This window comes from Periplaneta americana, chromosome 14 (assembly GCF_040183065.1).
Source record: "Periplaneta americana isolate PAMFEO1 chromosome 14, P.americana_PAMFEO1_priV1, whole genome shotgun sequence".
Taxonomy (NCBI): Eukaryota; Metazoa; Arthropoda; class Insecta; order Blattodea; family Blattidae; genus Periplaneta; species Periplaneta americana.
Window position 1 is genome coordinate 110,383,903 of NC_091130.1, and position 18,044 is coordinate 110,401,946.

The following is an 18,044-nucleotide window of genomic DNA, read 5'->3' on the forward strand; positions in this document are numbered from 1 at the left end:
ATACGATTGGCTGTCGTGAGCCACCTTGTATGGAACAATTTTTCAGGTTCACGCCTGGAAAAAATTAAGAATATTATTTTCGCTCATGATGACATGACACATATTCCATAGATACCTTTAATCTGTATTGAGGTCTTTTCAGTTGTCTCATATTTCTTTAGAGGTAACTGCACAATTTTCTAGTAATTTGTCAGTAAACCCAAAAGATGTCAGTGGCCCACTTGTGTTGCCATCAAGGTATTGAAACAGGTGACGCAAAAGAAGTTCGTTCCCATGCAGTTCACAAATGAATCACTGAAAGGGATATTTTTCATGTAGCTCTAGAGGTCTTATAACCAGACAGCGGATTTTCGGTCCCGATACTAATCGTTACATTTACGTGAATTGCAGGGAAGTCACTAACTCATTGCTGTGCTCCCTCCGTACGCCTAGGGAAGTGACGTCTTGTCGTTGTGTAGGGACTGAAAATCCGCTGTGCTTGTAACACCAGCTTTGTTTCCAGTGTTCACATTGGTACCGATGGAGCCAAAACAGATAAGATGCTGAAGTGTTATTTCTAGACATTGGAAGTTAAGGCACTAAAAATGATATTTTAGGCACCTAAAAAGGCTCTAAAAACAACAAAAATAGGGAAATAAAAGGCACTGAAATTATATTGAATCAGTCATAATTCATGAAGTAAACATTCATAAGACCATAAGTAACTTAACAAAGTGCACTGGAAAAATAGTTTCTCTGTTCTATGGACTTGTTTCGCTTGTACTTATGAATCCACAACTTCACGTCCATAATTCAAACTATAAGCAACAAGAAAATTTTTCAAGATTAACACACAAACTCCTGTCACGTTTATTGAACAAAATAGTTTATGTGCTGAAAACGACTTCTCAAGTATTCTGGAGCATAAGTTATTTAAACTGTGCCAACCTGGCTACATAATAATCGTTCCGTTAGTAGTGAAAGCAGGAAATTCTGCTACCCACTGACGATATAAAGAAGCTTAAGAGGTTTTTCAATTTTGGCATTTTCCACCATGCAACACTACCCTCACAAAGACAATCCTAGACTGACTGCGTACTTCGTGTTCTCAACACAGTGCTGGAGTCAGAAGGACAAGGTCGATTTCGGAGTAAGCAAAACAAAAATGCTGCATTGCAACAGGGAGTTCCATATCTATGGCTACTACACTTACTGGCATTTAAGGGACCCGGAAGTTCATTGCCGCTCTCACATAAGCCCGCAATTGGTCCCTATTCTGAGCAAGATTAATCCAGTCTCTACCATCATACCCCACCTCCCTCAATTCTTTTTAATATTATCTTCCCATCTACGTCTCGGCCTCCCTAAAGGTCTTTTTCCCTCCGGCCTCCCAACTAATACTCTATATGCATTTCTGGATTCGCCCATACGTGCTACATGCCCTGCCCATCTCAAACGTCTGGATTTAATGTTTCTAATTATGTCAGGTGAAGAATACGATTACAATGCGTGCAGTTCTCCTCCCGAGTGTCATTTATATTTGTTCCTGTTGCTCCCCGGTATTTGAATTTTTCCACCTCTTCAAAGGATAAATTTCAAATTTTTATATTTCCATTTCGTACAATATTCTCGTCACGAGACATAATCATATACTTTGTCTTTTCGGGATTTACTTCCAACCTATCGCTTTACTTGCTTTAAGTAAAATTTCCGTGTTTTCCCTAATCGTTTGTGAATTTTCTCCTAACATATTCACGTCATCTGCATAGACTAGCAGCTGATGTAACCCTTTCAATTCTAAACCCTCTCTGTTATCCTGGACTTTCCTAATGGCATACTCTAGAGCAAAATTAAAAAGTAAAGGTGATAGTGCATCTCCTTGCTTTAGCCCACAGTGAATTGGAAACGCATCTGACAGAAACTGACCTATACGGACTCTGCTGTACGTTTTACTGAGACACATATTAATTAATCTTATCAGCTATGGCTACTATAAGAAATGCAATTTCCTTAGTTTCGAACGCATAAATGCAGTATTGTTGAGTGAGTAGTCATATAAAGAGAAAAGCAAAAAAAGTACATATAAAAGCAAAAAGGGGGAAAAAAAGTACATATTAAAGCAAAAAAGGCGTTAACGGCAAAAAAGGCAAGATCAAACTTTATCAGAATGCTTAATTTCTCATGATTCGTGCACATTTACTAAAAGCATTTAAATATGAACATTCAAATAAAATAGGCATTTTCCTAAACATCCGATATGTAGTAATTTCATATCTTTCGAAAAAAGTTAGAATGGCTTCTTTAACACACTCTGCTCAAGCCGACGATGATGTAACATGGCCTAAATAATGTGAACCCGGTTCTTTAATCAGTGCCAGATGTTCTTCCAAAATAGTGCGACGAAGATGTTTACCTCCATTTGTTCCATTACGAGCGTCTCATCTTTTCTGCCGTCTAAAAATAGAGCACGGATTAGATTGCTCTCACTTGTTCCATTCACAGCAGCACGAGCATTTACTCTCTCCTTTTGGACGTTACGTTCATTATTTACCTTGGATGACACATGGTAATCATTCCTACATCTTGTAAAACGGCAGAGGCGATAGCAGCAGCAGCTCTATTCGAAGCCTGATATGTGTCTCACGTTCTGGCTAATGTGGGTAACTTAATTCTCAATTGAGGCCGTTTAGAAGTTGAAATTTGAAGCTGAGTAATAGATTCGTCAATCATAGACATGCTTCGTGTTTTGCAATATATCTGTCAGAAGGCTCGGCTGCTCAAAATATAATAATAATAATAATAATAATAATAATAATAATAATAATAATAATAATAATAATAATGGTTTATTTTAACTGGCAGAGTCTCTTCCACTCAACCAGTATGATAGAAAATTACTACTGGGTTATAAATAATTATTTAATAATATAATAGTTTGATTTAGTAGGTTATTTTACGACGCTTTATCAACAGCTTAGGTTATTTAGCGCCTGAATGAGATGAAGGTGATAATGCCGGTGAAAAGAGTCCGGGGTCCAACACCGAAAGTTACCCAGCATTTGCTCATTTTTGGGTTGAGGGAAAACCCCCGGAAAAAACCTCAACCAAGTAACTTGCCCCGACCGGGAATCGAACCCGGGCCACATGGTTTCGCGGCTAGACGCGCTAACCGTTACTCCACAGGTGTAATAGTTTGGTGGTCATATAAACTTCAAGGTTAAGTTGGAAACAAAACGAAATGTTTAACAAATCTTAAAAAAAATAGTGGTCCACCGTTACCATCAAAGACAAGTTTTAAAGCATCATATTATTGAAATCTTTGATTTTTATTTTCTCACCTCACCCTATTGGGTATATTCCCGATATCAGTGATATAATATACAATAATACTACAATTATTACATTACAATAGTTATAGTAATAAAATAACATAATTACAGCAATAAAGTAACGTGTAAAATAAGTCTATCTATAAATAAATAATTGCAATAAACCTGGAACATTAATAAAGACTAGACTATGAAGTATACGTATTTAAACCTAACTTGTTAGTAAAACTATTTCTGGTAAACCCAACAATTAACAACTTAAGTAATTATATGTCAACTTAATTATTAATTACACGATACAACTTAAATAATTACATTACTGTTAAATATCAGCCTAATCTTTTCATTTTTTCTTAAATGTGTTGATTTTGAGAGGACCACCCTGAAAGATTTTCGCAGGTAAGCTGTTCCAGTCTACTATTGTGCGGTTAACAAAGGAACATTTTTCCACGTCTGTTCTTTGATTTCTGCATTTAAACTTCCTAATATGATCAGCCCTGCCTAAGTATGATGGTATCACTAATCTAGTATTGATGTCGGTCCATATTTTGTGTCTCGTTTATGCCTTAAACAATGCGGTAAGTTTGGCGTTTTGTCGTCTTGATTCAAACAATTCCCAACCTAATTCTTGTATTATCTCTTCGTCATTTACCTTCCCCATTTGATTTATTTTACTGCTCTGCGTTGGACTTTTTTATTGAATGAATTTAGGCTTGTCTGTAAGGATCGCAAACTATCGCTCCATATTCCATCATTGTCGAACAAGGGTTATGTACTCTAATTCTTTTGACTTTCGATTAGCTTTCTTAGGAATACGCATTGTGAAAAATTTAAGACGAAATCTCTGTATGCGTCACTAAGGCGCATGAAGGCAAAGAAGATAGAGACACCATGTTTTATTGATCTTGACGCCACAGCGATATATTTTAATTTTACATAAGTTACAACATTAAAGGGATTTTATGTACCATTCCTTTTTCATCTACTTCAAATAAATTAAGTACAGTCAACTCTGGATATAGTGAACTTAAGTCGTTGGTCCCAACCAGCATACAGTAAAAATTACATTAATATTTTCGTTTATAGTAAACCCTCACTTCGGTTACAATGAACCTAAAACTATAACTTCCCCAAGAAAATGTAATTTTAAAATGGCTAAAATGGCAATTTAGGAAACCCTTCCTCCTATAAACTTCCAAGAATATGTTCAGAACAAATCTCAAATCTTCTATTCCTTAAGTGCATTGAAATACAAAGGATTTGTTCAGCTTGAAACATGTTAAAGAGAATAGTGTACGCAGTGAAGGATAAAGGAAGGATTATTAGAAGAGATTATTATTAGAAGAATAGGAAGAGAAAGTGTTTTCTTTTGTAAAAGAATGTAGAGTGACGACCAAAGAGTAAATACAAGAAGGATTACAGTATAATGGTCCTCAACTATTCCTCCCGCATCTTTATAAAAGTGAACCCGGGAAATTCCAAGGCCGAATACACAGTAACATACTTCAAGTAGGAAGAGGTGCGAAATCGGTCAGTGCCTACTACATACATGGCAAGATTAGATTCAAGTTTCGAACTGTGAACATCAGGATGTCAAAGCGTAAAGTGTTTAAGCTGGAAGATAAAGCGAACATTATTACTGATATTGAACGTGGTCTGACCCAAACAGACATTAACAATGTATGTATAGCAACGTCAGTAGTATAAAAACAGACACTTCGGATTTAGTGAACCTCTGATATAATGAACGAAATATGCTGGTCCGTAGAGGTTCACTATAACTGGAGTTGACTGTAGAACAATGAGCCATTTAATTTGAATTTTCTTCTTTAAGTTCTTTCATAGGATTTTAATTCGAAAATTAAGATAATTTAAATCATAAAAACACATTCATATAAAATATAAATAAACATACCTCAATACGAACATATTCAATTATAATTGAGGCACTCAGAAGCAAAGTAATATAAGTGACATTTTTTTAAAAGTGAGATAAGTATATATTCTAAATCTTTAACGTCACTTCTGTTCAGAGAAAAAGTAATATAAGTGCAGTTCCAGTCATTGCTGCTCCATATTGGCCTTACACTTGTATTAGAATGCATACAGAGTTTTGGCTGAGAGGCAAACTAATACAAGTGCGTTGTTTACATATTGTTGTTGCGTTTCTTCTGTTTATGACTAATTTACTTGCCATAATGGAGAGAGGTAATAGATTACATATTAGAAACATCTTCGAGGAAGGTCTGCACACATTGAGCTGGACCAGCTATACAGTGATCCAATAAGGATAACTTTTGCTAAGTAGAGCAACTTGCAATAGCTAATGAAATTCATCCTACTCATACACCACTCTTTCCTTGATAACCTGAAGCATTAGGATGGGCCTATAATAAGGACTGTAGGACGTGGAAAAGTGCGTGGAAGAGGAAGTTGAAGGAATATTCGCGGTAGGAACACTACAGATGCACTTCATGACAGAAATATAGATGTTTCAGCAGAGAGAGATGTGACTTCATTAGATGAGGCTAGTGATGTAATGAACAGCGACTAAGGCTGAATTTCATTTAAAATTTGAAATTTTCTTAGTCCTCTTCTTTCGGAGTACCAAAAACCACATCAACTGTTGCCCTAGAAATTGAATATAATATTCAACCAATCAGACACTATGTATTAAAAAAGGATCTAAAAATACATTTAAAATTGCAAGCCTCATCCAGATCTCAGATGTTCTTCAAACTGTCAGATAATATCCTATGTAATTTCTACAAAATAAACAAAGAAGAAATACCAGCCTATATCACAGACACACTCATTGCTAAAACTCCAGTTGTAAATGAAATTCCTCCATGAAAGTGGATAATTCCAGAACATTGCCTACAAATTCCATGAAATCATTTCAAAAATGATCCTCTATACATTTTTAAATTAGATGCCATGGAATTACTCTGCAGCTCATATAGGATTACCTTCAACTTTATACCGATGAATCTCTAAACCCTGATGAAGGAACATCAGGAGCAGGGTATTATATTCCAAAATATCAAGAAAATTACTTCATACCATGTTCAGCCTCATCCAGTCTTGACACTGAATTGCTAGCTATTGATGCAGTGTGTTAGTCAAATTTCTAAAAGATCTATTTGAATACTTACCGGCTCCAATGGGGCTATATTTAATATAATCAAATATGTACCACACCTATACGCACATAGAATTATTCCAATTCAGAAACAACTAAGTGAACTAAAAAAACTCCAAAAGAAAATAAAATTTCAATGGATACCTAGTAATTGTGGTCTACCTGGAAACGAGAAAGTCGATAACGTTGCGAAACAGGCAACATATTTACAACCAAGACCTCTTCAAGTGATATCTCTATCCAATACCTTTACTTCAGTAAAATTTCATTTTATAAACTTATGGATCAACAATTGGCTCTTTTCTGACAAAGGAAAAATTTTACAGTCCGTTAAAAAGAAACCGAATGACCTGGAAATTTACAAAAGCTTGCCCAGACATGTTCAAACATTTTTAACAAGCGCCAGAACAGGTCACATTTTCACACAATTTCACCTTTCTGATACTCCTACTTGTCTGTGGTGTAATAATCATGATGAAGATCTGGAACACATTCTTCTATACTGTCCATCCATAAACACAAAAGAAGTAAATTAAAATCATCAGTATCAGTTGCAGAAGACACAGCTCTGGAGTATATATTGACTACACCCCAACTCTGTCTAGTAGCAACAGGCGTCTATAATGAACACCGATCAAAATACCCCTAATTTACTATGAAAAAGAAGAACTGAAAATACTACAGTGGACTATAGTTGATTTTTTGTTGTCAGCAAACAACTGGATACATTAAGAAGATTGATTGATTGATTCTTTCGGTTATACAGACACATTTTTTGTTATAATATGATAATAAGACAGTTCAAGTCCTGTTAAGATAGAAATGTTTAAATGTTGTAAGCAATGTCCTTGTTCTTGTTTTAAATAATATAAAAATTACTGAAAACCCTTGCACTTATATTACTTTTCCACAACAATATTTTCGTGGCAAAATAATACAAGTAACTTTAGGACCCTATTTTACCTAAACTGTTTTAGAATAGATAATTTCTATTTAGAAGTTAAAAAATATAGGTACCAACATATACAACTATAAATTTACAGCAACATAGTCCTGTAACAGATTTTTTAATTTCCGTTTCAACTTCAAAGTCACCTATCTCAAAACTTACTAAATGTCACTTGTATCACTTTGCTTCTGAGTGCCTCAATTATACTTTTTAAATCTGAATCTGTTGTTCTGTTTAGCGTGTATAGAATGTGAGTCAACCCCCTGACGAGTCCTTAATGTCGCTACGTGCTTCTCGTATTTCTAAGAACGCTAAATCTCGTCGGAACCCCCGCGGTTTGTTTTCCACTTGCCCCCTAGCGTCTCATATATCACCATTGTCTAATGAAGTATGTAGAGACTCATTTGAGAAGTCCTTTGTGACGTTGAGTTCAATGCCACGCTCAAGCATAAACATGCTGACGTTAGCTGTGTGCAATTGACAGTAAACACGATTGATTCTCGAGTATGGAGTCATAATCTTGTAAATTCACATTTATAGTCTAGGTAATTCATTTGAATCATAATGCGTTACCCTCAACTCCTATAGAAATGACGTTTTATTTTACGTGAAACGATTCTTAAAATAAACATAAATTTAGATTCAGAAACATTTTCACAAAAAAATAGTTATATTTAGTAAAATTTTGCATAGTACACCTCAAGTATTTGTTCTACCGCCTCATTTCAAATTCGTAAGTTTACCTTCTTTCTTTTCCTTACGATAACCATGATCGTCGTCTTGTTTGCGTTTATCTTCATCACATACTGTTCACAGCTGTCATTCAGCTCCAATAGCATATTCCTTAGTATCATCTCCTCTTCTGCTAGCAACACCATATCATCAGAAAATCTTATGAAATTTAGTCTTCTTCCTCCTACTATCACTTCTTATTCCTTAATATAAGATATTAATTTAAGGGTCGTTACATGAAACTTAGGTTTGTTGTCAGTAGAATGGCTGTTTTATAACCAAAAGCCATGGATAAATATATAATAATAGGATGCGAAACTGCTGTCAGCACCATCTGACAGTAGGGGGATCAAATAAGATGATCAGCGCCCGATGTCGTAGGTGATGAACATTAGAATTACGTGTTGGGTAAATTACCCAGAGTTCTCTATTTATTCGTTCGTCCGAGACGTTGCTCGAGAAGACAAGAACGCAGCCAGAAACTTGTTAAAAAGTGGACATAAAGTGATACTAAGTGTGTGTATAAGCAGTGAATTTTAAACAGTGATGTTTATGGACGTTATAATAATAGTGTTGTTGAATATATTGTAAAGTAATAGTAATATAATAAATTGAACTATCTAAGTAGTTTTTGCAGACTTTTCCATTGCGCTGTACACTAAATACCCAAAGAATACAATCCCAGTTATCTAACCTTTTGCTTTATTGTCTCTCTCTGTTTGGTTATATTTTAATTAAGTAGTGTAAAATAGATCGTCTCTTTTATATTCCTGTTAGCTCCCCTAAGAATTTTCAGTGGAAGATGCTGTGAGGAATAAAAATGTAAATGTTTTATTTTAAATTGGGCTAGTTTGATAATGGTGATTAAAGGGGGGGAAGGGAAGGAATACTTTCTGCATACTTTAACATTTTCGTCACCAGGTGTGATGCTAAATGCATGGAGTAATTAGTTTTTCTTTTCGTTACTTGGTGCGCTGCTAGATATAATTAGTTCTCCACCGCCCAACAGATGACAGCAAGATCAATTTCTACATTAGCGCCTCTAGCATATGTTAAGGGGAACTCAGTCAGTTTCGCATCCTATTATATATTTATCCATGCTAAAGCACTATATTTCTCGAGTAGACCAATCCTCCATGTTGATTGCCAAGCGGGTGACGTGATGTGACGTCTGTGTGGCGAAAAGAACAATACAGAAGGTATAAGATCTGACATGTGGATGCATTTTAGTTTTAAACATTAAACTGTATTATTAATGTTACGCAGTGGTTAGTTGTGCGGCTCATAATTATAGAAACAATAGAAGGCATGGAGTCTACAAATTCTACCATTTTCCAGCTGACAAAGAAAGAAGAAATAAGTTGCTCATAAATTCGAGACGCAAGATTTGGACGCCAACAATAAATAATTACCTTTGTAATGTAAATATGATTCAACATATTTTATGGTCAGGAATAGAAAGTGATTTCAATATTTGCATTCAGTTGTTATCAGGAGGCGCATTCACTGAAACATTTATGCAGGCTGCACTACTTCATATGGAGAGTTTAATTAATTGTTATAACCGATACTCTACTGGTCAAAATGCTGGTTTTTAAGTCGAAAGTTCAAGGGTTCGAGACTTCACGTGCAGATGTAGAGTGTTTCCGAGGTGGTGTTACAAACTTTCAGGAATGATGGCGAAGGCACATGTATCAATTTGAGATCAGGAACCATGGTCCAAATGACTGAGTCGAAAGTTATAAGTAAAAATAGTTGTGTGGAAATGGAATTGTAATTTGGAACAGTCGTGGAAAAATTATATAGACCGGATGTCTCCTACGTGGGTACTTGCCCGATACAATCTGGGAGCTTGTGTATTGTTTCCATTGGCTCGTTCGTATTCGAAAATCGGTTCTGCATATTCCGCTCTCGTGTACTGATCGACTGGAACTGCATCTTGCACACATACACTGCTGTCTACAGATGTGCATATCAGGACCGATTATGTCCGTTACACATTACGCCATCTGCATTGCTTTAGTGTAGTTTCCTGTCCCCATCCCTCAGACAGCGCACTGAATGGAATACTGTAAGTAGACAACGTAAATAACGTCAGATGAATACAGTATGTGCAAGATGTACAGATAAATACACATAAATGTGTACAGAGGAATAAAATTATTTCATTTCCACAGAACTATTTTTGCTTATAACTTTCAACTCGGTCATTTCCGTACCAGGGTTCCTGATCTCAAGTTGATACATGTGCCCTTCGCCATCATCCCTGAAAGTTTGTAACACCACCTAAGAAACACCCTGCATATACAGGGTATTTAACGAGGATTTACCATCAGTAACGCAGCTTATTTCCGAAGACATTCTGAGCAAAAAATGTCATATAAGCATGTATCCTAATCTCAGTATTTTCAGAGCTACTATTCTTGAATTTTGAGGGTAAAAGAATATTACAAATAAAGAATGAACTATTCAGGAGTATCATTTCTTTAATTAACTAAGCTGAAAATGTGTTGTGAATTCCATAGTTGCTTCGTAAGATATTTTTTTTCCGATTTTTAACTACAAAATTATATTTTCTTATGCATTTATCAAGCAATTATTACAAATACGCCGCTCTTGTAAATTCTTCAAGATTGTACATTAGGATGCATAATTAAACTGTAAAGAATGAAGTTCCTAAAGTCGTATGATTTGTAAAAAAAATGTTTGTGGTAAGTGCGTAAGAATGAAGTAATTTTTAGTTAAAAATAAAAAAAAATAAAATAAAATCTGTACAAAGCAATTAACACATTTTTAGCTTCAGAACACTAGCCAATTAATGAAATGTCACTTCTGAATAATTCATTCTCTATTTGAAAACTTTTTTACCCTTAAAACTAAAGAAAAAAGGTATTTAACTAACAAATTCAAATTAGTGAAACTCTGAAAATATTGAGATTAGGACAAATGTTTATATGACATTTCTTGCTCAGAATATCTTCAGAAATAAGCTCCGTAAGTGGCGGTAAATCCTTGTGAATCACCATATATATATATATATATATATATATATATATATATATATATTAATTGATTAATTTTCTTTGAAACATTAATTGACATAGTATTTATTTACTTAATAACCTATTTTGTAATAAATTAATTATTGTCATCGAAACATTCATCCAACTAGATGTACTTTACTTTATATTGTTGGATTAGTTATGGAATTAAATAATTTTCATCTAAATATTAACGTACAAATGGTCTACTTTACTTTATATTTATTTATTATATTTATATTTGTTTTTTTATGTCTATATTTATTCATTTAATATTTATTTGAACAGTGGTTTTGACCAAAACAAAACAAACTATTGTATGGTCGCATAGTTATTTAATATTTTAAAATCAAAATTCAATCTTTAAAATAAAGTGTTATGTATGAACGTGTTATCTGAATGAAATAGTAAATTATCAATGACGCAACTCGAAGAAACAATTGCACCAAGTAGGAAATAAGAGAGCGTCCATTCCAACAGAAATAGCATGGAACTAAATCTGGTTTGCAGTACAAATTCGCAGAACAAGACTGGCTTATCTTCCCTTTCAAAATCCTTTCCTTACTGATTTTGTTTTTATCTAATGTAATGTAGTGTAATATAATAATAATAATAATAATAATAATAATAATAATAATAATAATAATAATAATATAGACCTCTGATTGAGGTTCTGGCTGATATGTGTACTTATTCACTGGACAACAAATTTAAACTTTTTTTCTGTCCTTTAGATGAAATTATGTAATATTAACTAAATGAGAGGTTTAATATTTGAGGAGAAATTAATCTATAATAAATCTATTACATAAATGAGAGGTGCTGAGTTCATTTCTGTAAGCCAAAATTTTCTAACACGTACCATTTTTATGGTTCACGCACATTCCTTATTTACACAAATTTGTTACACTAGTACATAAAGCTACCTTTGATCGGCCAAAATTCACAAATTAAAATGTATTTTTTTTTATCTTTTACGTTTATAGTCAGCTTCTGCAATCTCTCTGATGAGTGACCAGCAATATTCAACCTTCCAGTGAAGCGCTTTTCGAAGGTAAATATTTCTTGATGAAACCTTTCCCCGTGTTCATCGCTTACAGCACAAAGCTTTTTTGGAAAGAAGTCACAGGTGGCTGTCAGGAAAGAGTACTTTTAGTGTCATGTTGTATCCCATAAAGTGGAAGTAGTGCAACATTTCACTAACATTAAATAATTTTTTATTTTGGAGAAACAGTACGTGCTGGACAAAAACTAACTGCAGATTCGTTTTTGCGACCACAAAACACATCGAATACACATATTTTTATAAAAAGGACAAATTTCATGTTGTACAGTGCTATCAGGCAGTACATCTCACTTGACGATATGTGTCAGAGGAAAAACAATTATTTGTATGCATCTGAAGTCTGATTGGTGGAATATGTAGCTAATCGGCGATATATGCATTGGAGGGAGGAAAGGAACTGGCCACCATATCCCAGTATCTCCAGATCTAGTTGCCTCATGAGTGATGCCTTATTGGTGTTACTTATGAGATTCAAACCTGTCTTTGGACACTTGACTAAACAATAACGATAATAATATAGTTCTCACCTTCTTATTAGTAGTAAGATCTACCTAGTTACATTAACTTACTTAATTACTTACTTATTTATTGGCTTTTAAGGAATCCAGAGGTTCACTGCCACCCTCGTATAAGCCCGCCATTGGTCTCTATCCTGAGCAATATTAATCCAGTCTCTACCATCATATCCTACCTCCCTCAAATCCATTTTAATATCTTCCCATCTACGTCTCGGCCTCCCCAAAGGTCTTTTTCCTTCGGCCTCCCAACTAACACTCTATATGCATTTCTGATTTCGCCCATACGTGCTACATGCCCTGCCCATCTCAAACGTCTGGATTTAATGTTCCTAATTATGTCAGGTGAAGAATACAATGCGTACAGTTCTGTGTTGTGTAACTTTCTCCATTCTCCTGTAACTTCATCCCTCTTAGCCCCAAATATTTTCCTAAGCATCTTATTCTTAAACACCCTTAAACTATGTTTCTCTCTCAAAGTGAGAGTCCAAGTTTCACAACCATACAGAACAACCGGTAATATAACTGTTTTATAAATTCTAACTTTCAGATTTTTGACAGCATACTGGATGATAAAAGCTTTTCAACCGAATAATAACAGGCATTTCCCATATTTATTCTGCGTTTAATACCTAGTTACATAACAGAATTTAAAATAATTTCTACTATAATCGTAAGAAATTAAAATAATAATAATAATAATAATAATAATAATAATAATAATAATAATAATAATAATCTATATTAATAATAAATCTGTAGCCAAAATTTTTCCGGTAATTTTCGATTTTCCAAAAATAATTGATGTTAACATGTATAATTAACCACCCTGAAACCGAAAATAGCTTTTCTGAAATTTTTGTTTGTATGTAGGCCTATGTCTGTCTGTCTGGATGTTTGTTACCTTTTCACGCGATAATGGCTGAACGGATTGCGATGAAAATTGGAATATAAATTGAGTTCGTTGTAACTTAGATTTTAGGCTACATGGCATTCAAAATACGTTATTTAAAAATAGGGTTATAAGGGGGCCTGAATTAAATAAATCGAAATATCTCGCTTATTACTAATTTCTGTGAAAAATGTTACATAACAAAAGTTTCTTTAAAAATGATTTCCGATAAGTTTTATTCTTTGAAAAAATTTGATAGGACTGATATTTAATGAGATAAATGAGTTTTAAAATGAAAATAACTGCCATCTAAGGCGGTGTAATGAAATAAAAAACAAATGACAATCTATAAGGGTGCTATTCATAGACATTTCGCTAGCCTGGGCTACGAGCGTGCTAAACAGGATTCATATCATATCATATCGCTGACACTGGTTTATGAATACGATAAACGTTAGTTCGCTGGTCATCCACCGAAAGCCAGCGCTAAGAATGTCTATGAATAGTGGCCTTGGACAACAACAATCGAAAGCTATGAAGCATAGCCTACAGAGAATGTTTCTGTGTTAGTATGAAGTAATATCGGAAGCTAAATTAACCGATTTGTATAATTAATTATTATTTCACCATTGGAAAGTGTAGTTTCTCTAGATGGACATAATGCTATAGGGTGCTATTCATAGACATTTCGCTAGCCCGGGCTACGAGCGTGCTAAACAGGATTCATATCTTATCATATCGCTGACACTGGTTTATGAATACGAAAAACGTTAGTTCGCTGATACCGAAAGCCCGCGTTAAGAATATCTATGAATACGGCCCATTATGTTACTACAGTAATTTCTGAGTGAATCGAGGACTGGTAAGATTAAAATAGCTTCTTATGCACAGAAAACTTGATAGGCTATTTTGTACATTTTTATTCCATGCAAAATTTAGATAGGACTGATATTTAAGGATATACAAAACTTTTAAAATAACAATACAATACATTTTCACCGCCGCCTCAGATTATAGCGTTGTTATTCCTGCAGTAACTCCTGTGAGCAAAATATAAAATTTTTGAATAGGAAGAAAGAACACATTTATTCATTCCATGGCAATGGTACATAGGAGATCGTGAATTCTTACATTTTCGAAAGAAAGAAATATAATTACATATCACGTATCACTATTTAAGTTATTTGAAGGGTTCAGAACCATAGTGGGCCAAGCGCCATTTACTGAAGACGTAGAAAACAAGGTTTAAAATTAAGTTATTACCATAATTCAATGGAAACATATAGCAAGTAATATAAAGTATACACATTAAAACTAAATTATATGTCAATATTCATTAAACTATGGTTGCATGTAATAACAATTAAGAAACATGTTAAAGGAATCGTCATTGCACCAAATGAGTGGTCTCTGGATCAAAATGATCGCATTTTAATTTTCTTAATACAATTTAAATTAAGTAACATATTAAACGATTTATTCTTCTATCAAACACGAATGTTTCCTGGATCAAATGTCCTATTTTAATTATGTAATTACTTTATATTTATTTCTAATAGGTGTAGCGAAGCGCACGGGTACGGCTAATAATAATAATAATAATAATAATAATAATAATAATAATAATAATAAATAATATTAATAATATAGTTTTCACCTTCTTATAACTAGAAAGATCTATTTATTTACAGAGCACAATTTAAAATATTTTCAACTTTAATCTCAAGAAATAATAATAATAATAATAATAATAATAATAATAATAATAATAATAATAATAAAGTTCTCACTTTCTTATAACTAGGATTTAAAGTATTTCCAATTGCAATCGCATGAAATACCGACGCTTAAATACACCACGCACAACCCATTATAACTTGAACCATTTTAGTACTCAAAGAAGCATACAAGTGACCTGTAACGTAGCTTGTGGGATGTTCAAGTACAATTACTCCAACAAGCAGGCATAATGCTATATCGACGCTCTGACGTCAAAACACAGCATTGTATTCTGTCTCTTGGAAAATATTTAGAGGAAATGTCTTCCGGCATATTTCACCATTTATAATCCTCCCAGGGGGTCTATGAAGTCTAAAGCTATCCAGTTAAAGATAGCTAAATATGGTTGAGGTGGATATTTTCATATTCCGACAAATGTAACGGAGAAATGGTAAATGGTAAGTGCAATTTTCACTTTAAGATCAGGTTATAGCTGTTATAGAGTTTGGGAAAGCGACTTTTCGCCAACTCTGTGTAATTGTCACTCCAAACATGTGCAAAAATATTGTTTATGAACTCTTTACTTATCTACATCCACTTAATTTATGTGAGTCATACTGGCACAATGTACCCTCCCATAGTCCACCGTGGTCAAAGATATAAGAGCACTCGGTGCGAGAACTTGACTGAAATTTTGTTCCAGTACAGTTCAATTCCAATTCTGTATTAAATTCTTCACAGAAAAAGTTCATCTCTTTTGGTTTACCAAAGTTTCAGCGATGCAAGCGCATTAGGAAAAGATCCATAATCACGATAGTACTACAAGTAAGTACGCAGTGTTGTACAGGGTGGAAGGTAAGGTAGTATATTAATTGATAGGAGCCATAGATATCATTATTTAGAGTAAATTTTTGTGAAATAAAACAAATTATAGGATTTACGGATATTGAGATACTTACTAGTTTTTCGAAAGCGCTGACGGCAATCGCAAGATGTCTCAACGCCGCATAAGTAGTACCCCACACCCCATGCGGTCAGCGACTTGAAGGCGGTGGGTTAAGTTCAACTACTTTTCACCGTGTATCTTGCAGCAGGTGAGGGGAGGACGGCAGCGAACAAATGTAATGAGTTTCGGTGCAATACTTCGCGAGCTAATCTGGGGATAAATCTTCGCACAAAAATGACCCACGTAAACTCCGGATAGGGACGTAACTGTTATTTGTTTAGTTTGTGAAATTTAATATCAGAAAATGTAAATTAATAACCCGAATGAACAAAATAGCTCGTGTTCGGGCGCAGTTCGACAATGAATACAGAATTATCAACTCACAATGCAATACACTAACAATTCAATACTAAGTATGGCGTAATAATTTTAATGTAAGAAGAAATACGTACAGCCATGACAAGAAATAACGTGAAAATCAAGAAGTTACGTCCAAATTAGTGAAAACACTTCGGATTGAAGTTTCAGTTACAATGAAAAAAACTGATGTAACTTTGTGAACAAAATTTAATTAACATTACAATTTGTTGCTTTACGAATCACTAATTCTGGACGTCAATAATGAAATAAAGAGTAATAAACTCTGTAAACCACATTCCATTCGCATCTTACAGGTACTATTCAAAATGTCCACCCTCAGCGTGCGTGCAGCTTTCACATCTTCTAGTCCATTTATGACGAACTCTGGCCAGTAGTCCTTCACTGTTCCGAATTTCTTCCGCGGCCTGGATCATGTCTAAGTACTCACGATTTGTGAACTCTGGCATCTCGTAGTTTTGAAATAAACTAAACCGTATCGCTGTACGTCCAACTGCACACTAGTGCAATGTAAACATCACAACAGCTGATCAGTTGCGAGTATTACGAGACGGCCGTCCCGACAGCGATGCCAGATTTTTAGACCTGTACGTGACTGACAATCAATGTTTCTAACGTTTCTTCAATCGATTAATTCGAAATCTGTGAATTTCCTAATTGAAATACTGTTGCAACGTGAACATAACAAACGTTCTCTTCGTTGTTATAGAAGAAATTAAACCGTATTTTAAACAGTATTCGTAAAATTCGCAATCGAAACGTCGGCATAAAAGTATTATTGCTTCAAAAACCTCGTGAAAACGAGCAAAATGATATTATACTTTTTTGTTCGTTATATATTAAGGAATCACACCCTACAATTAATGTACTACCTTAACTTCCATCCTGCATAATGTAACATCTCGGTGGTGTTGAACAGCAACTTCGTATGCAAAAGAAATGAACACAATAAGATTTAATTTGATGTCCAATAAAGAAATTTTCCCGAAACTTCTGCAGACACATCTTAAATCTTAAAAACTTCACAAGAAGATTTTTAAATACCCTCTTATGTCAGAGATTTGTTCTTTATCAAGATACTAAAAAGGTTCTTCGTTCTCTTGTTAAATTGATTTTTTTTTATATACGAAGATACGAGGTTGTTGTTCAACACAATCCATTTAGTTTAACACTAAACACAAATTACATCTTCATTAATCAAAGATACAGCTTTTTTGTTTTATGAGCTGTAATAGGGATATTTCAGGACTGAAAGAGTTCCTAACAAACTTACACGTATAGTTTTACTTTGCTCTTAAAGAAAACTGAATAGTATTTTACAAACGGCCCTAATAAGAATCGTGCATGCAGGATAAT